The sequence below is a fragment of the Oncorhynchus tshawytscha genome, unplaced genomic scaffold (assembly GCF_018296145.1).
Source record: "Oncorhynchus tshawytscha isolate Ot180627B unplaced genomic scaffold, Otsh_v2.0 Un_contig_612_pilon_pilon, whole genome shotgun sequence".
Taxonomy (NCBI): domain Eukaryota; kingdom Metazoa; phylum Chordata; class Actinopteri; order Salmoniformes; family Salmonidae; genus Oncorhynchus; species Oncorhynchus tshawytscha.
The window spans coordinates 185,001-206,455 of NW_024609596.1; the positions used below are offsets into that span (position 1 = coordinate 185,001).

The 21,455-nt window shown below is 50.4% G+C and overlaps 1 long non-coding RNA gene and 1 pseudogene across 1 annotated transcript; both read right to left on the reverse strand.

The window, feature by feature from the left end:
- LOC121845234 overlaps positions 1–21,455 on the reverse strand; it is an 82,562-nt pseudogene that overhangs the window by 22,297 nt on the left and 38,810 nt on the right.
- On the reverse strand, positions 16,888–17,388 carry LOC121845235. The gene is made up of 3 exons (XR_006082461.1): positions 17,191–17,388; positions 16,975–17,159; positions 16,888–16,929 (listed from the first exon to the last, which is right to left on the reverse strand). It is a non-coding gene; the product is annotated as an uncharacterized LOC121845235 (long non-coding RNA).

Consider the following 21,455-nt stretch of genomic DNA (forward strand, 5'->3'; position numbering starts at 1 on the left):
TGCTACAGTCCTGAGACAGACCCACAGTCCTGCTACAGTCCTGAGACAGACCCACAGTCCTCCTACAGTCCTGAGACAGACCCACAGTCCTGCTACAGTCCTGAGACAGACCCACAGTCCTGCTACAGTCCTGAGACAGACCCACAGTCCTGCTACAGTCCTGAGACAGACCCACAGTCCTGAGACAGACCCACAGTCCTGAGACAGACCCACAGTCCTGAGACAGACCCACAGTCCTGAGACAGACCTGAGACAGACCCACAGTCCTGAGACAGACCTGAGACAGACCCACAGTCCTGAGACAGACCCACAGTCCTCCTACAGTCCTGAGACAGACCCACAGTCCTCCTACAGTCCTGAGACAGACCTACAGTCCTCCTACAGTCCTGAGACAGACCCACAGTCCTGCTACAGTCCTGAGACAGACCCACAGTCCTCCTACAGTCCTGAGACAGACCCACAGTCCTCCTACAGTCCTGAGACAGACCTACAGTCCTGCTACAGTCCTGAGACAGACCTACAGTCCTGCTACAGTCCTGAGACAGACCTACAGTCCTGCTACAGTCCTGAGACAGACCTACAGTCCTGCTACAGTCCTGAGACAGACCTACAGTCCTGCTACAGTCCTGAGACAGACCTACAGTCCTGCTACAGTCCTGAGACAGACCTACAGTCCTGCTACAGTCCTGAGACAGACCCACGTCCTGCTACAGTCCTGAGACAGACCCACAGTCCTGCTACAGTCCTGAGACAGACCCACAGTCCTGCTACAGTCCTGAGACAGACCCACAGTCCTGCTACAGTCCTGAGACAGACCCACAGTCCTGCTACAGTCCTGAGACAGACCCACAGTCCTGACAGACCCACAGTCCTGAGACAGACCCACAGTCCTGAGACAGACCCACAGTCCTGAGACAGACCCACAGTCCTGAGACAGACCCACAGTCCTGAGACAGACCCACAGTCCTGAGACAGACCCACAGTCCTGAGACAGTCCTGAGACAGACCCACAGTCCTGAGACAGACCTGAGACAGACCCACAGTCCTGAGACAGACCCACAGTCCTCCACAGTCCTGAGACAGACCCACAGTCCTCCTACAGTCCTGAGACAGACCCACAGTCCTCCTACAGTCCTGAGACAGACCTACAGTCCTCCTACAGTCCTGAGGCAGACCCACAGTCCTGAGACAGACCCACAGTCCTCCTACAGTCCTGAGACAGACCTACAGTCCTGCTACAGTCCTGAGACAGACCTACAGTCCTGAGACAGACCTACAGTCCTCCTACAGTCCTGAGACAGACCTACAGTCCTGCTACAGTCCTGAGACAGACCTACAGTCCTGCTACAGTCCTGAGACAGACCTACAGTCCTGCTACAGTCCTGAGACAGACCTACAGTCCTGCTACAGTCCTGAGACAGACCTACAGTCCTGCTACAGTCCTGAGACAGACCCTACAGTCCTGAGACAGACAGTCCTGACAGTCCTGCTACAGTCCTGAGACAGACCCTACAGTCCTGAGACAGACCTGCTACAGTCCTGAGACAGACCTACAGTCCTGAGACAGTCCTACAGTCCAGAGACAGACCTGCTACAGTCCTGAGACAGACCTGCTACAGTCCTGAGACAGACCCTACAGTCCTGAGACAGACCCTACAGTCCTGAGACAGACCCTACAGTCCTGAGACAGACCCTACAGTCCTGAGACAGACCTGCTACAGTCCTGAGACAGACCCACAGTCCTGAGACAGACCCTACAGTCCTGAGACAGACCCTACAGTCCTGAGACAGACCTGAGACAGTCCCTACAGTCCTGAGACAGACCCACAGTCCTGCTACAGTCCTGAGACAGACCTGCTACAGTCCTGCTACAGTCCTGAGACAGACCCACAGTCCTGAGACAGACCCACAGTCCTGAGACAGTCCTCCTACAGTCCTGAGACAGACCCACAGTCCTCCTACAGTCCTGAGACAGACCCACAGTCCTCCTACAGTCCTGAGACAGACCTACAGTCCTCCTACAGTCCTCCTACAGTCCTGAGACAGACCCACAGTCCTCCTACAGTCCTGAGACAGACCCACAGTCCTCCTACAGTCCTGAGACAGACCCACAGTCCTCCTACAGTCCTGAGACAGACCTACAGTCCTCCTACAGTCCTGAGACAGACCCACAGTCCTCCTACAGTCCTGAGACAGACCTACAGTCCTGAGACAGTCCTGAGACAGACCTACAGTCCTGAGACAGACCTACAGTCCTCCTACAGTCCTGAGACAGACCTACAGTCCTCCTACAGTCCTGAGACAGACCTACAGTCCTCCTACAGTCCTGAGACAGACCTACAGTCCTCCTACAGTCCTGAGACAGACCTACAGTCCTCCTACAGTCCTGAGACAGACAGTCCTCCTACAGTCCTGAGACAGAGTCCCTACAGTCCTGAGACAGACCTACAGTCCTCCTACAGTCCTGAGACAGACCTACAGTCCTCCTACAGTCCTGAGACAGACCCACAGTCCTGCTACAGTCCTGAGACAGACCCACAGTCCTGCTACAGTCCTGAGACAGACCCACAGTCCTGCTACAGTCCTGAGACAGACCCACAGTCCTGCTACAGTCCTGAGACAGACCCACAGTCCTGCTACAGTCCTGAGACAGACCCACAGTCCTGAGACAGACCCACAGTCCTGAGACAGACCCACAGTCCTGAGACAGACCCACAGTCCTGAGACAGACCCACAGTCCTGAGACAGACCCACAGTCCTGAGACAGACCCACAGTCCTGAGACAGACCTGAGACAGTCCCCACAGTCCTGAGACAGACCTGAGACAGTCCCCACAGTCCTGAGACAGACCCACAGTCCTCCTACAGTCCTGAGACAGACCCACAGTCCTCCTACAGTCCTGAGACAGACCCACAGTCCTCCTACAGTCCTGAGACAGACCCACAGTCCTCCTACAGTCCTGAGGCAGACCCACAGTCCTGAGACAGACCCACAGTCCTCCTACAGTCCTGAGACAGACCCACAGTCCTCCTACAGTCCTGAGACAGACCCACAGTCCTCCTACAGTCCTGAGACAGACCCACAGTCCTCCTACAGTCCTGAGACAGACCTACAGTCCTGCTACAGTCCTGAGACAGACCTACAGTCCTGCTACAGTCCTGAGACAGACCTACAGTCCTGCTACAGTCCTGAGACAGACCTACAGTCCTGCTACAGTCCTGAGACAGACCTACAGTCCTGCTACAGTCCTGAGACAGACCTACAGTCCTGCTACAGTCCTGAGACAGACCCTACAGTCCTGAGACAGACCTGCTACAGTCCTGAGACAGACCTACAGTCCTGAGACAGACAGTCCTGAGACAGACCTGCTACAGTCCTCCTGCTACAGTCCTGAGACAGACCTGTCCTACAGTCCTGAGACAGACCTGCTACAGTCCTGAGACAGACCTGCTACAGTCCTGAGACAGACCTGCTACAGTCCTGAGACAGACCTGCTACAGTCCTGAGACAGACCTGCTACAGTGAGACAGACCTGCTACAGTCCTGAGACAGACCCTACAGTCCTGAGACAGACCTGCTACAGTCCTGAGACAGACCTGCTACAGTCAGTCCTGAGACAGACCTGCTACAGTCCTGAGACAGACCTGCTACAGTCCTGAGACAGACCTGCTACAGTCCTGCTACAGTCCTGAGACAGACCCACAGTCCTGCTACAGTCCTGAGACAGACCCACAGTCCTGCTACAGTCCTGAGACAGACCCACAGTCCTGAGACAGACCCACAGTCCTGAGACAGACAGTCCTCCTACAGTCCTGAGACAGACCCACAGTCCTCCTACAGTCCTGAGACAGACCCACAGTCCTCCTACAGTCCTGAGACAGACCTACAGTCCTCCTACAGTCCTGAGACAGACCCACAGTCCTCCTACAGTCCTGAGACAGACCCACAGTCCTCCTACAGTCCTGAGACAGACCCACAGTCCTCCTACAGTCCTGAGACAGACCCACAGTCCTCCTACAGTCCTGAGACAGACCCACAGTCCTCCTACAGTCCTGAGACAGACCTACAGTCCTGAGACAGTCCTGAGACAGTCCTCCTACAGTCCTGAGACAGACCTACAGTCCTCCTACAGTCCTGAGACAGACCTACAGTCCTCCTACAGTCCTGAGACAGACCTACAGTCCTCCTACAGTCCTGAGACAGACCTACAGTCCTCCTACAGTCCTGAGACAGACCTACAGTCCTCCTACAGTCCTGAGACAGACCTACAGTCCTGAGACAGACCTACAGTCCTCCTACAGTCCTGAGACAGACCTACAGTCCTCCTACAGTCCTGAGACAGACCCACAGTCCTCCTACAGTCCTGAGACAGACCCACAGTCCTCCTACAGTCCTGAGACAGTCCTGAGACAGTCCTACAGTCCTGAGACAGACCTACAGTCCTCCTACAGTCCTGAGACAGACCCACAGTCCTCCTACAGTCCTGAGACAGACCTACAGTCCTCCTACAGTCCTGAGACAGACCTACAGTCCTCCTACAGTCCTGAGACAGACCCACAGTCCTCCTACAGTCCTGAGACAGACCCACAGTCCTCCTACAGTCCTGAGACAGACCTACAGTCCTGAGACAGTCCTGAGACAGACCTACAGTCCTGAGACAGACCTACAGTCCTCCTACAGTCCTGAGACAGACCTACAGTCCTCCTACAGTCCTGAGACAGACCTACAGTCCTCCTACAGTCCTGAGACAGACCTACAGTCCTCCTACAGTCCTGAGACAGACCTACAGTCCTCCTACAGTCCTGAGACAGACCTACAGTCCTCCTACAGTCCTGAGACAGACCTACAGTGCTGAGACCAGACCTACAGTCCTGAGACAGACCTACAGTCCTCCTACAGTCCTGAGACAGACCCACAGTCCTCCTACAGTCCTGAGACAGACCCACAGTCCTCCTACAGTCCTGAGACAGACCTGAGACAGACCTACAGTCCTGAGACAGACCTACAGTCCTCCTACAGTCCTGAGACAGACCCACAGTCCTCCTACAGTCCTGAGACAGACCTACAGTCCTCCTACAGTCCTGAGACAGACCACAGTCCTCCACAGTCCTGAGACAGACCCACAGTCCTCCTACAGTCCTGAGACAGACCCACAGTCCTCCTACAGTCCTGAGACAGACCTACAGTCCTGAGACAGTCCTGAGACAGACCTACAGTCCTGAGACAGACCTACAGTCCTCCTACAGTCCTGAGACAGACCTACAGTCCTCCTACAGTCCTGAGACAGACCTACAGTCCTCCTACAGTCCTGAGACAGACCTACAGTCCTCCTACAGTCCTGAGACAGACCTACAGTCCTCCTACAGTCCTGAGACAGACCTACAGTCCTCCTACAGTCCTGAGACAGACCTACAGTCCTGAGACAGTCCTGAGACAGACCCACAGTCCTCCTACAGTCCTGAGACAGACCTACAGTCCTCCTACAGTCCTGAGACAGACCTACAGTCCTCCTACAGTCCTGAGACAGACCTACAGTCCTCCTACAGTCCTGAGACAGACCTACAGTCCTCCTACAGTCCTGAGACAGACCTACAGTCCTCCTACAGTCCTGAGACAGACCTACAGTCCTCCTACAGTCCTGAGACAGACCTACAGTCCTCCTACAGTCCTGAGACAGACCTACAGTCCTCCTACAGTCCTGAGACAGACCTACAGTCCTCCTACAGTCCTGAGACAGACCTACAGTCCTCCTACAGTCCTGAGACAGACCTACAGTCCTCCTACAGTCCTGAGACAGACCTACAGTCCTCCTACAGTCCTGAGACAGACCTACAGTCCTCCTACAGTCCTGAGACAGACCTACAGTCCTCCTACAGTCCTGAGACAGAGACAGTCCTCCTACAGTCCTGAGACAGACCTACAGTCCTCCTACAGTCCTGAGACAGACCTACAGTCCTCCTACAGTCCTGAGACAGACCTACAGTCCTCCTACAGTCCTGAGACAGACCTACAGTCCTCCTACAGTCCTGAGACAGACCTACAGTCCTCCTACAGTCCTGAGACAGACCTACAGTCCTCCTACAGTCCTGAGACAGACCTACAGTCCTCCTACAGTCCTGAGACAGACCTACAGTCCTCCTACAGTCCTGAGACAGACCTACAGTCCTCCTACAGTCCTGAGACAGAGTCCTGAGACAGACCTACAGTCCTCCTACAGTCCTGAGACAGACCTACAGTCCTCCTACAGTCCTGAGACAGACCTACAGTCCTCCTACAGTCCTGAGACAGACCTACAGTCCTCCTACAGTCCTGAGACAGACCTACAGTCCTCCTACAGTCCTGAGACAGACCTACAGTCCTCCTACAGTCCTGAGACAGACCTACAGTCCTCCTACAGTCCTGAGACAGACCTACAGTCCTCCTACAGTCCTGAGACAGACCTACAGTCCTCCTACAGTCCTGAGACAGACCTACAGTCCTCCTACAGTCCTGAGACAGACCTACAGTCCTCCTACAGTCCTGAGACAGACCTACAGTCCTCCTACAGTCCTGAGACAGACCTACAGTCCTCCTACAGTCCTGAGACAGACCTACAGTCCTCCTACAGTCCTGAGACAGACCTACAGTCCTCCTACAGTCCTACAGTCCTGAGACAGACCTACAGTCCTCCTACAGTCCTGAGACAGACCCTACAGTCCTCCTACAGTCCTGAGACAGACCTACAGTCCTCCTACAGTCCTGAGACAGACCTACAGTCCTCCTACAGTCCTGAGACAGACCTACTACAGTCCTCCTACAGTCCTGAGACAGACCTACAGTCCTCCTACAGTCCTGAGACAGACCTACAGTCCTCCTACAGTCCTGAGACAGACCTACAGTCCTCCTACAGTCCTGAGACAAACCTACAGTCCTCCTACAGTCCTGAGACAGACCTACAGTCCTCCTACAGTCCTGAGACAGACCTACAGTCCTGAGACAAACCTACAGTCCTCCTACAGTCCTGAGACAGACCTACAGTCCTCCTACAGTCCTGAGACAGACCTACAGTCCTCCTACAGTCCTGAGACAGACCTACAGTCCTCCTACAGTCCTGAGACAAACCTACAGTCCTCCTACAGTCCTGAGACAGACCTACAGTCCTCCTACAGTCCTGAGACAGACCTACAGTCCTCCTACAGTCCTGAGACAGACCTACAGTCCTCCTACAGTCCTGGGAGACAGACCTACAGTCCTCCTACAGTCCTGAGACAGACCTACAGTCCTCCTACAGTCCTGAGACAGACCTACAGTCCTCCTACAGTCCTGAGACAGACCTACAGTCCTCCTACAGTCCTGAGACAGACCTACAGTCCTCCTACAGTCCTGAGACAGACCTACAGTCCTCCTACAGTCCTGAGACAGACCTACAGTCCTCCTACAGTCCTGAGACAGACCTACAGTCCTCCTACAGTCCTGAGACAGACCTACAGTCCTCCTACAGTCCTGAGACAGACCTACAGTCCTCCTACAGTCCTGAGACAGACCTACAGTCCTCCTACAGTCCTGAGACAGACCTACAGTCCTCCTACAGTCCTGAGACAGACAGTCCTCCTACAGTCCTGAGACAGACCTACAGTCCTACAGAGACAGACCTACAGTCCTCCTACAGTCCTGAGACAGACCTACAGTCCTCCTACAGTCCTGAGACAGACCTACAGTCCTCCTACAGTCCTGAGACAGACCTACAGTCCTCCTACAGTCCTGAGACAGACCTACAGTCCTCCTACAGTCCTGAGACAGACCTACAGTCCTCCTACAGTCCTGAGACAGACCTACAGTCCTCCTACAGTCCTGAGACAGACCTACAGTCCTACAGTCCTGAGACAGACCTACAGTCCTGAGACAGACCTACAGTCCTGAGACAGACCTACAGTCCTCCTACAGTCCTGAGACAGACCTACAGTCCTCCTACAGTCCTGAGACAGACCTACAGTCCTCCTACAGTCCTGAGACAGACCTACAGTCCTCCTACAGTCCTGAGACAGACCTACAGTCCTCCTACAGTCCTGAGACAGACCTACAGTCCTCCTACAGTCCTGAGACAGACCTGAGACAGTCCTCCTACAGTCCTGAGACAGACCTACAGTCCTCCTACAGTCCTGAGACAGACCTACAGTCCTCCTACAGTCCTGAGACAGACCTACAGTCCTCCTACAGTCCTGAGACAGACCCCACAGTCCCTACAGAGACAGACCTACAGTCCTCCTACAGTCCTGAGACAGACCCTACAGTCCTGAGACAGACCTACAGTCCTCCTACAGTCCTGAGACAGACCTGAGACAGACCTACAGTCCTCCTACAGTCCTGAGACACAGACCTGAGACAGACCCACAGTCCTCCTACAGTCCTGAGACAGACCTAGACAGTCCAGTCCTGAGACAGACCTGAGACAGACCTCCTGAGACAGTCCTCCTACAGTCCTGAGACAGACCCTACAGTCCTCCTACAGTCCTGAGACAGACCTACAGTCCTCCTACAGTCCTGAGACAGACCTACAGTCCTCCTACAGTCCTGAGACAGACCTACAGTCCTCCTACAGTCCTGAGACAGACCTACAGTCCTCCTACAGTCCTGAGACAGACCAGTACAGTCCTGAGACAAACCTACAGTCCTCCTACAGTCCTGAGACAGACCTACAGTCCTCCTACAGTCCTGAGACAGACCTACAGTCCTCCTACAGTCCTGAGACAGACCTACAGTCCTCCTACAGTCCTGAGACAGACCTACAGTCCTCCTACAGTCCTGAGACAGACCTACAGTCCTCCTACAGTCCTGAGACAGACCTACAGTCCTCCTACAGTCCTGAGACAGACCTACAGTCCTCCTACAGTCCTGAGACAGACCTACAGTCCTCCTACAGTCCTGAGACAGACCTACAGTCCTCCTACAGTCCTGAGACAGACCTACAGTCCTCCTACAGTCCTGAGACAGACCCACAGTCCTCCTACAGTCCTGAGACAGACCTACAGACAGACCTACAGTCCTGAGACAGACCCACAGTCCTCCTACAGTCCTGAGACAGACCCACAGTCCTCCTACAGTCCTGAGACAGACCTACAGTCCTCCTACAGTCCTGAGACAGACCCACAGTCCTCCTACAGTCCTGAGACAGACCTACAGTCCTCCTACAGTCCTGAGACAGACAGAGTCCTGAGACAGACCCACAGTCCTCCTACAGTCCTACAGTCCTGAGACAGACCTGAGACACAGTCCTCCTACAGTCCTGAGACAGACCTACAGTCCTCCTACAGTCCTGAGACAGACCTACAGTCCTCCTACAGACAGACCTACAGTCCTCCTACAGTCCTGAGACAGACCTACAGTCCTCCTACAGTCCTGAGACAGACCTACAGTCCTCCTACAGTCCTGAGACAGACCTACAGTCCTCCTACAGTCCTGAGACAGACCTACAGTCCTCCTACAGTCCTGAGACAGACCTACAGTCCTCCTACAGTCCTGAGACAGACCTACAGTCCTCCTACAGTCCTGAGACAGACCTACAGTCCTGAGACAGTCCCTACAGTCCTGAGACAGACCTACAGTCCTCCTACAGTCCTGAGACAGACCTACAGTCCTCCTACAGTCCTGAGACAGACCTACAGTCCTCCTACAGTCCTGAGACAGACCTACAGTCCTCCTACAGTCCTGAGACAGACCTACAGTCCTCCTACAGTCCTGAGACAGACCTACAGTCCTCCTACAGTCCTGAGACAGACCTACAGTCCTCCTACAGTCCTGAGACAGACCTACAGTCCTGAGACAGACCTACAGTCCTGAGACAGACCTACAGTCCTGAGACAGACCCACAGTCCTCCTACAGTCCTGAGACAGACCTACAGTCCTCCTACAGTCCTGAGACAGACCCACAGTCCTCCTACAGTCCTGAGACAGACCCACAGTCCTCCTACAGTCCTGAGACAGACCTACAGTCCTCCTACAGTCCTGAGACAGACCTACAGTCCTCCTACAGTCCTGAGACAGACCTACAGTCCTCCTACAGTCCTGAGACAGACCTACAGTCCTCCTACAGTCCTGAGACAGACCTACAGTCCTCCTACAGTCCTGAGACAGACCTCCTACAGTCCTGAGACAGACCCACAGTCCTCCTACAGTCCTGAGACCTCCTACAGTCCTGAGACAGACCTACAGTCCTCCTACAGTCCTGAGACAGACCTACAGTCCTCCTACAGTCCTGAGACAGACCTACAGTCCTCCTACAGTCCTGAGACAGACCTACAGTCCTCCTACAGTCCTGAGACAGACCTACAGTCCTCCTACAGTCCTGAGACAGACCTACAGTCCTCCTACAGTCCTGAGACAGACCTACAGTCCTCCTACAGTCCTGAGACAGACCTACAGTCCTCCTACAGTCCTGAGACAGACCTACAGTCCTCCTACAGTCCTGAGACAGAGTCCCTACAGTCCTGAGACAGACCCTACAGTCCTCCTACAGTCCTGAGACAGACCCTACAGTCCTCCTACAGTCCTGAGACAGACCCACAGTCCTCCTACAGTCCTGAGACAGACCCTACAGTCCTCCTACAGTCCTGAGACAGACCTACAGTCCTACAGTCCTCCTACAGTCCTGAGACAGACCTACTACAGTCCTCCTACAGTCCTGAGACAGACCTACAGTCCTCCTACAGTCCTGAGACAGACCTACAGTCCTCCTACAGTCCTGAGACAGACCTACAGTCCTCCTACAGTCCTGAGACAGACCTACAGTCCTCCTTACAGTCCTGAGACAGACCTACAGTCCTGAGACAAACCTACAGTCCTCCTACAGTCCTGAGACAGACCTACAGTCCTCCTACAGTCCTGAGACAGACCTACAGTCCTCCTACAGTCCTGAGACAGACCTACAGTCCTCCTACAGTCCTGAGACAGACCTACAGTCCTCCTACAGTCCTGAGACAGACCTACAGTCCTCCTACAGTCCTGAGACAGACCTACAGTCCTCCTACAGTCCTGAGACAAACCTAGTCCTACAGTCCTCCTACAGTCCTGAGACAGACCTACAGTCCTCCTACAGTCCTGAGACAGACCTACAGTCCTCCTACAGTCCTGAGACAGACCTACAGTCCTCCTACAGTCCTGAGACAGACCTACAGTCCTCCTACAGTCCTGAGACAGACCTCCTGAGACAGTCCTCCTACAGTCCTGAGACAGACCTACAGTCCTCCTACAGTCCTGAGACAGACCTACAGTCCTCCTACAGTCCTGAGACAGACAGACCTACAGTCCTGAGACAGACCTACAGTCCTCCTACAGTCCTGAGACAGACCTACAGTCCTCCTACAGTCCTGAGACAGACCTACAGTCCTCCTACAGTCCTGAGACAGACCTACAGTCCTCCTACAGTCCTGAGACAGACCTACAGTCCTCCTACAGTCCTGAGACAGACCTACAGTCCTCCTACAGTCCTGAGACAGACCTACAGTCCTCCTACAGTCCTGAGACAGACCTACAGTCCTGAGACAGACCTACAGTCCTGAGACAGACCTACAGTCCTGAGACAGACCTACAGTCCTGAGACAGACCTACAGACAGACCTCCTACAGTCCTGAGACAGACCTACAGTCCTCCTACAGTCCTGAGACAGACCTACAGTCCTCCTACAGTCCTGAGACAGACCTACAGTCCTCCTACAGTCCTGAGACAGACCTACAGTCCTCCTACAGTCCTGAGACAGACCTACAGTCCTCCTACAGTCCTGAGACAGACCTACAGTCCTCCTACAGTCCTGAGACAGACCTACAGTCCTCCTACAGTCCTGAGACAGACCTACAGTCCTCCTACAGTCCTGAGACAGACCTACAGTCCTCCTACAGTCCTGAGACAGACCTACAGTCCTCCTACAGTCCTGAGACAGACCTACAGTCCTCCTACAGTCCTGAGACAGACCTACAGTCCTCCTACAGTCCTGAGACAGACCTACAGTCCTCCAGTCCTGAGACAGTCCTACAGTCCTGAGACAGACCTACAGTCCTCCTACAGTCCTGAGACAGACCTACAGTCTACAGTCCTGAGACAGACCTACAGTCCTCCTACAGTCCTGAGACAGACCTACAGTCCTGACAGACAAACCTACAGTCCTCCTACAGTCCTGAGACAGACAGTCCTCCCAGAGACAGACCTACAGTCCTCCTACAGTCCTGAGACAGACTACTACAGTCCTCCTACAGTCCTGAGACAGACCTACTACAGTCCTCCTACAGTCCTGAGACAGACCCTACAGTCCTCCTACAGTCCTGAGACAGACCTACAGTCCTCCTACAGTCCTGAGACAGACCTACAGTCCTCCTACAGTCCTGAGACAAACCTACAGTCCTCCTACAGTCCTGAGACAGACCTACAGTCCTCCTACAGTCCTGAGACAGAGACCTACAGTCCTGAGACAGACCTACAGTCCTGAGACAGACCTACAGTCCTCCTACAGTCCTGAGACAGACCTACAGTCCAGACCTACAGTCCTCCTACAGTCCTGAGACAGACCTACAGTCCTCCTACAGTCCTGAGACAGACCTACAGTCCTCCTACAGTCCTGAGACAGACCTACAGTCCTCCTACAGTCCTGAGACAGACCTACAGTCCTCCTACAGTCCTGAGACAGACCTACAGTCCTCCTACAGTCCTGAGACAGACCTACAGTCCTGAGACAGACCTACAGTCCTCCTACAGTCCTCTGTCTTTCTGTCTGTCTGGTGTGAGTGAGTGAGGTGTGGGAAGACGTAGCAGTCCTGTGTGTGGTGTGTTTGTGTACCTCCACAGGAAGACGTAGCAGTCCTGTGTGTGGTGTGTTTGTGTACCTCCACAGGAAGACGTAGCAGTCCTGTGTGTGGTGTGTTTGTGTACCTCCACAGGAAGACGTAGCAGTCCTGTGTGTGGTGTGTTTGTGTACCTCCACAGGAAGACGTAGCAGTCCTGTGTGTGGTGTGTTTGTGTACCTCCACAGGAAGATGTAGCAGTCCTGTGTGTGGTGTGTGTACCTGCACAGGAAGACGTAGCAGTCCTGTGTGTGGTGTGTGTACCTGCACAGGAAGACGTAGCAGTCCTGTGTGTGTGTGTGTGTGTGTGTGTGTGTGTGTGTGTGTGTGTGTGTGTACCTGCACAGGAAGACGTAGCAGTCCTGTGTGTGGTGTGGTGTGTGTGTGTACCTGCACAGGAAGACGTAGCAGTCCTGTGTGTGGAAGTGTCCAAACTCCTCCTCCGGCAGACGAGCAAACTTCTTCCCCTCCCACGAATCCCTCCATTCCATCCAGATCCTCATTCCACTCCTCCATCATCTGCTCTGCCTGGAGAGAGGAGGGAGGAGGGGGAGAGAGAGGGAGGGGAGAGGGGAGGGAGAGAGAGAGGGAGGAGGAAGGAGAGAGAGGGAAGAGGAGGGAGGGAGGAGGAAGAGGGAGAGGGAAGAGGAAGAGGAGGGAGAGGGAAGAGGAAGAAGAGGGAACATGAAAAAGCTGCCACTAATAACAACACATTCCTATGGATCCGCTCTGTAGCGCCAGCGACCAGGAGAGAGGAGGTTTAATGGCAACAAGGGTGAATAAAGTGTTGACAGCGCTGAAGACGACGTTGAAACATCAAGTCCTAAAAACAGCGGCTGTATTCGCTGACAGTCTCTCATCCTCTCACTGTGGGCTGCTGGAGGCTGCAGACACCATGATCTGAGCTATCGGATTGGCCAGAGGTAGGCCAAAAAGTGCACTTGATTTGTTCTCTGGGCCAGGCGGCTAGGCGGAGTTTGTACCTTCAGACACATGAAGTGGTTCAAAATGGGAACGCACTCAGCGCAGCCGAATCAACTGCCCCTACCTCCAACAGAGGGGGGCTGAATCAACTGCCCCTACCTCCAACAGAGGGGGGCTGAATCAACTGCCCCTACCTCCAACAGAGGGGGGCTGAATCAACTGCCCCTACCTCCAACAGAGGGGGGCTGAATCAACTGCCCCTACCTCCAACAGAGGGGGGCTGAATCAACTGCCCCTACCTCCAACAGAGGGGGGCTGAATCAACTGCCCCTACCTCCAACAGAGGGGGGGTGAATCAACTGCCCCTACCGCCAACAGAGGGGGGCTGAATCAACTGCCACTTCCTCCAACAGAGGGGGGCTGAATCAACAGCCCCTACCGCCAACAGAGGGGGGCTGAATCAACAGCCCCTACCGCCAACAGAGGGGGGCTGAATCAACTGCCCCTCCTGCCAACAGAGGGGGGCTGAATCAACTGCCCCTCCCTCAACAGAGGGGGGCTGAATCAACAGCCCCTACCAAGAACCAGAGTTTACACACCAGCTGATGTTTACGGCCATGGGGGGTTGTCTGGGGAGGAAGAGAGCTGTTTACCTCAGTGAGGACCATGGGGGGGTGTCAGAGGAAGAGGGCGGTGAGGTGTTTACCTCAGTGAGGACCATGGGGGTTGTCTGGGGATGAAGAGAGCTGTTTACCTCAGTGAGGACCATGGGGGTTGTCTGGGGAGGAAGAGAGCTGTTTACCTCGGTGAGGACCATGGGGGTTGTCTGGGGATGAAGAGAGCCGTTTACCTCAGTGAGGACCATGGGGGGTGTCTGGGGAGGAAGAGAGCTGTTTACCTCAGTGAGGACCATGGGGGGTTGTCTGGGGAGGAAGAGAGCCGTTTACCTCAGTGAGGACCATGGGGGTTGTCTGGGGAGGAAGAGAGCTGTTTACCTCAGTGAGGACCATGGGTGGGTTGTCTGGGGAGGAAGAGGGCTTTACCTCAGTGAGGACCATGGGGGTTGTCTGGGGAGGAAGAGGGCGGTGAGGTCAGCCTTCATCTCGTCTTTCTTCTCAGCATCCTTCTTGACCTGACACAGACAAGACAGGTGACACATTTTAAAGACTTAATTTGAATCTACCAATCAAGTCCAAAAACAGGATCCAAACATGAGAAATGTCCCTGTCTGCATGGTACTAAAGGGCTTTCCTCAAAGCCAGTGGCAGGTCATTCGCAAAGATTGAAACAAGTCTAAGGGGCCTGGAAAGCTGCCCTGGGGAATTCCTAATTCTACCAGTAAGGGGCCTAGACACCTGCCCTGGGGAATTCCTCATTCTACCAGTAAGGGGCCTAGACAGCTGCCCTGGGGAATTCCTAATTCTACCAGTAAGGGGCCTAGACAGCAGCCCTGGGGAATTCCAGGGTTAGAGTTAGGGGTCAGGGTTAAAGGTCAGCAGTTAAGGTCCTGAGTCAAACACACTTCCAGGACAGCAGATGGCAGGGTTAGAGTTAGGGGTCAGGGTTAAAGGTCAAGAGTTATTCACAGATGGAAGGGTTAGAGTTGGGGTCAGGGTTAAAGGTCAGGAGTTATTCACAGATGGAAGGGTTAGAGTTGGGGTCAGGGTTAATGGTCAGGAGTTATTCACAGATAGAAGGGTTAGGGGTCAGGGTTAAAGGTCAAGTAGCAAAGTAAAGGATCATTAGAAGAGCTACACCAAGCTAGTTGCTAGAGGGCGCTAACTAGCATACCCCCCTACACCAAGCTAGTTGCTAGAGGGAGCTAACTAGCATACACCCCTACACCAAGCTAGTTGCTAGAGGGAGCTAGCTAGCACACCCCCCCTACACCAAGCTAGTTGCTAGAGGGAGCTAGCTAGCATACCCCCCTACACCAAGCTAGTTGATAGCTAGCATACACCCCTACACAACAGGTCATGTTACTCACCTTCCCCTGTAGCTAGCTAGCATGCATACACCCCTACACCAAGCTAGTTGATAGCTAGCATACACCCCTACACAACAGGTCATGTTACTCACCTTCCCCTGTAATCCTTGCTGTTGCTCTACACTCTCAGCTGCTCTGGTGTAGTCCACCTTCAGGACATCATCCCAGTTCTGAAATTTAGACTTAAACACCTGGAGAAAGAGACAGAGAGAGACAGAGACAGAGGGAGAGAGACACAGAGAGAGACAGAGACAGAGAGACACAGAGAGAGACAGAGACAGAGAGACACACAGAGAGAGACAGAGAGACACAGAGAGAGACAGAGACCGAGAGAGACAGACAGAGAGAGAGGGTTAGTGTGTAGTCCACATTTAGGACATCCTTCCAGTTGTTAAACTTAAACACTTGGAAAAGGGAGGAGAGTTATAATGTCATGTCAACTCCTATAAGTATTTATCTTGCTCTTGCCAAGTCATTTGACCCCTTGCCAAGTCATTTGACCCCTTGCCAAGTCATTTGACCCCTTGCCAAGTCATTTGACCCCTTGCCAAGTCATTTACATTTATCAAAATGTAATCCATTTTAAATTCAGGTTGCAACAACAAAATCTGTGTCACTTAAATGTCCTTGTTTTTGAAATAAAATCCAATTTTTTGTCCATTAAAATAACGTAAAATTGATCAGAAATACAGTGTAGACATTGTTAATGTTGTAAATGACTGTTGTAGCTGGAAACTCCAGATTTTATATGGAATATCTACATAGGCGTACAGAGGTCCGTTATCAGCAACCATCACTCCTGTGTTCCAATGACACGTTGTGTTGGCTAATCCAAGTTTAGCATTTTAAAAGGCTAATTGATCATTAGAAAACCCTTTTGCAATTATGTTCACAGCTGAAAACTGTTGTCCTGATTAAAGAAGCAATAAAACTGTCCTTCTTTAGACTGGTTGAGTATCTGGAGCATCAGCATTTGTGGGTTTGATTACAAGCTCAAAATGGCCAGAAACATTTGTGGGTTTGATTTCTTCTAAAACTCGTCAGTCTATTCTTGTTCTGAGAAATTAAGTCTATTCCATTATTCCCATTATACACCCTGAGAAACAAACCTGATGTTATTCCCATTATACACCCTGAGAAACAAACCTGATGTTATTCCCATTATAGAAACAAACCTGATGTTATTCCCATTATACACCCTGAGAAACAAACCTGATGTTATTCCCATTATACACCCTGAGAAACTGAGAAACAAACCTGATGTTATTCCCATTATACACCCTGAGAAACAAACCTGATGTTATTCCCATTATACACCCTGAGAAACAAACCTGATGTTATTCCCATTATACACCCTGAGAAACAAACCTGATGTTATTCCCATTATACACCCTGAGAAACAAACCTGATGTTATTCCCATTATACACCCTGAGAAACAAACCTGATGTTATTCCCATTATATAGAAACAAACCTGATGTTATTCCCATTATACACCCTGAGAAACAAACCTGATGTTATTCCCATTATACACCCTGAGAAACAAACCTGATGTTATTCCCATTATACACCCTGAGAAACAAAACATTCTTCTAAAACTCGTCAGTCTATTCTTGTTCTGAGAAATGAAGGCTGTTCCATGTCAGAAATTGCCAAGAAACTGAAGATCTCGTACAACGCTGTGTACTACTCCCTTCACAGAACAGATCAAACTGGCCCTAACCAGAATAGAAAGAGGAGTGGGATGCCCCGGTGCACAACTGAGCAGGAGGACAAGTACATTAGAGTGTCTAGTTTGAGAAACAGACAAGTCCTCAACTGGCAGCTTCATTAAATAGTACCCTTCAAAACACCAGTCTCAACGTCAACAGTGAAGAGGCGACTACCGGGACGCTGGCCTTCTAGGCAGAGTTCCTCTGTCCAGTGTCTGTGTTCTTTTGCCCATCTTAATCTTTTCTTTTTATTGGCCAGTCTGAGATACGGCGTTTTCTTTGCAACTCTGCCTAGAAGGCCAGCATCCCGGAGTCGCCTCTTCACTTTTGACGTTGAGACGGGTGTTTTGGGGGAACTATTTAACTTCTTGCATCGAGCCATCCCGGATCCGGGATCGTGAATACAGCCTCAAGCTCATTACCATAACGCAACGTTAACTATTCATGAAAATCGCAAATGAAATGAAATTAATATCCTAGCTCCCAAGCTTAGCCTTTGTTAACAACACTGTCATCTTAGATTTTCAAAATATGCTTCTCAACCATAGCAAAGCAAGCATTTGTGTAATAGCTAGCGTAGCATTTAGCGTTAGCATTAGCAGGCAACATTTTCACAAAAACCAGAAAATCATTCAAATAAAATCATTACCTTTGAAGAACTTCAGATGGTTTTCAATGAGGAGACTCAGTTAGATAGCAAATGCTCAGTTTTTCCTGAAAGATTATTTGTTTAGGAGAAATTGCTCCGTTTGGTGCGTCACGTTTGGCTACCAAAAAAAAACGAAAATTCAGTCTTCAAAACGCCAAACTTTTTTCCAAATTAACTCCATAATATCGACTGAAACATGGTAAACGTTGTTTAGAATCAATCCTCAAGGTGTTTTTCACATATCTCTTCATGATATATCGTTCGTTGAAAGCCTCCTCTCTCTCCTCTCAATCACTGGATGACTGCGTGCAGCTTGTAGATTACGCACCATTTAGACAAAGGATACCGGGCGGACCCCTGGTAAATGTAGTCTCTTATGGCCAATCTTCCAATGATATGCCTACAAACACGTCACAATGCTGCAGACACCTTGGAGAAACGATAGAAAGGGCAGGCTCATTCCAGGCGCATTCACAGCCATATAAGGAGACAATGGAAAACAGAGCTTCAAAAATTCTGCCCATTTCCTGGTTGAAGTTTCATCTTGGTTTCGCCAGCATGAGTTCTGTGGCACTCACAGATAATATCTTTGCAGTTTTGGAAACCTTAGAGTGTTTTCTTTCCAAGGCTGCCAATTATATGCATAGTCGAGCATCTTTTCGTGACAAAATATTGCGCTTAAAAACGGGCACGTTTTTTTTTATCCATAAATTAAAAGAGCCCCCTATATCCAAGAAGTTAATGAAGCTGCCAGTTGAGGACTAGCCTCCACACTGACTCTGTACCGTACCCCCTGTATATAGCCTCCACATTGACTCTGTACCAGTACCCCTGTATATAGCCTCCACATTGACTCTGTACCGGTCCCCCTGTATATAGCCTCCACATTGACTCTGTACCGGTAGCCCCCTGTATATAGCCTCCACATTGACTCTGTACCGGTACCCCTGTATATAGCCCCACATTGTACCCCCTATAGCCTCCACATTGACTCTGTACCGTACCCCCTGTAGCCTCCACATTGACTCTGTACCGTATATATAGCCTCCACATTGACTCTGTTGGAGACTGAGGTTGGTATATTTTCAACCCAGGCCCTATTGTATTCACATTGGGATATGGATGAAGTTGCACTTCCTAGGGCTTCCACTAGATGTCAACCGTCTTTAGAAACTTGAATGAGGCTTCTATTGTGTTGTGGGACTGAATAAGAGCTGAATGAGTCAGAATACTGGCAGAGAGCCATTTCCTGGTCACGCACAATCCACATTAGAGCGACCTGCTTTCCATTGCTTCTGTAGACACAAAGGAATTCTCCGGTTGGAACTTTATTGAAGATTTATGATAAAAACATCCTAATGACTGATTCTATACTTAGTTTGAAATGTTTCTTCGACCTGTAATATAACTTTTTGTCCAAAGTAATGCTCGACCTGCACGTCCGTTTGGATTTATTTACCTACCGCGCTAACAAAAGTAGCTACTTGGACATAAATAATGGACATTATCTAACAAATCAAGCATTTATTGTGGAACTAGGATTCCTGGGAGTGCATTCCGATGAAGATCATCAAAGGTAAGGGAATATTTATCATGAAATTTCTGGTTTCTGTTGACACCAACATGGCGGCTAATTTCATTATTTTTCTGAGCGCCGTCTCAGATCATTGCATGGTTTGCTTTTTCCGTAAAGTTTTTTTGAAATCTGACACAGCGGTTGCATTAACCTGTTGATCCTACCCCCTACTTTTTCGAACATTCTGTTAAAAATCGCGCAACATTTCGGCGTCCTGCTACTCATGCCAGGAATATAGTATATGCATATGATTAGTATGTGTGGATAGGAAACACTCTCACGTTTCTAAAACTGGTTAAATCACCGCTGTGACTATAACAGAGCGTCTGTTTTATCGAAAAGCGCAAGAAAAACTGATCACTGAAAACTGAAAAAAATATCCATGCGCCACTTGCATGTATTGTTCAAGGGGCACGAAATTAAATAGTGCCTAGATTGCAAGTCCTACAGCTTCCACACGATGTCACCACTCTTGTCAATTGCCTGGGAGTTGTTCCTTGGTCAAACGAGTTAGAGAGACCACTTTCCATCCGGTCTCCGACAGGACGTTATGGAAGAGAGATTTTGGAAGATGATTTGAAGACGTGGAGCTATTGAATACACATCGCCTCGTGATCAATTTGATAGATTATTAACGTTTACTAATACCTAAAGTTGGATTACAAAAGTATTTCGAAGTGTTTTGTGAAAGTTTATCGTCGAATTTTTTAATTTAAAAAAATTACGTAGCGTTTTGAAACGGTCTTTTTTCTGAATCACACAGTTTCCATAGATGGATATTTTGGGTATATATGGACCGATTTAATCGAAAAAAAGACCCAATAGTGATGTTTATGGGACATAGGAGTGCCAACAAAGAAACTCGTCCAAGGTAATGAAAGTTTTATATTTTATTTCTGCTATTTGTGTAGCGCCGGCTACGCTAATTCTTTTGTTTACGTCGCCTTCAGGTATTTCGGGGTGTTGCATGCTATCAGATAATAGCTTCTCATGCTTCTCATGCTTTCGCCGAAAAGCATTTTAATAATCTGACTTGTTGGCTAGATTCACAACGAGTGTAACTTTAATTCAGTGCCCTACATGTGTGTTTTGATGAACGTTTGAGTTTTAACGAGTGCTATTAGCATTTGGCGTAGCGCATTTGCATTTCCAGATGCCTAGATGGGACATCTGCGTCTCAGGTGGACGTAAGAGGAGAGGTAAATCTATAATTCCATGTGTATAACTTGCATTATCATCTACATTTATGATGAGTATTTCTGTTGAATCAATGTGGCTATGCAAAATATAAATATGCATTTTATCAATTAAAACATACATGTATTGTGTAACATGAAGTCCTATGAGTGTCATCTGATGAAGATCATCAAAGGTTAGTGATTCATTTTATCTCCATTTGTGCTTTTGTGACTCCTCTCTTTGGCTGGAAAAATGGCTGTGTTTATTCTGTGGCTTGGTGGTCACCTAGCATAATCGTTTGGTGTGCTTTCGCTGTAAAGCACATTTGAAATCAGACACTGTGGTGGGATTAACAACAAGATTACCTTTAAAACGGTATAAGATACATGTATGTTTGAGGAATTTTAATTATGAGATTTCTGTTTTGAATTTGGCGCCCTGCACTTTCACTGGCTGTTGTCATATCGATCCCATTAACGTGATTGCAGCCACAAGAAAAGGGCTTCGTTGATGCATGGACTCACTCTGTGTGCAATAATAATGTATATATATAGTGTTTAACGTGATTTTTTAATGATCTCTGTTTTTTAATGACTACCTCATCTCTGTACCCCACACATACA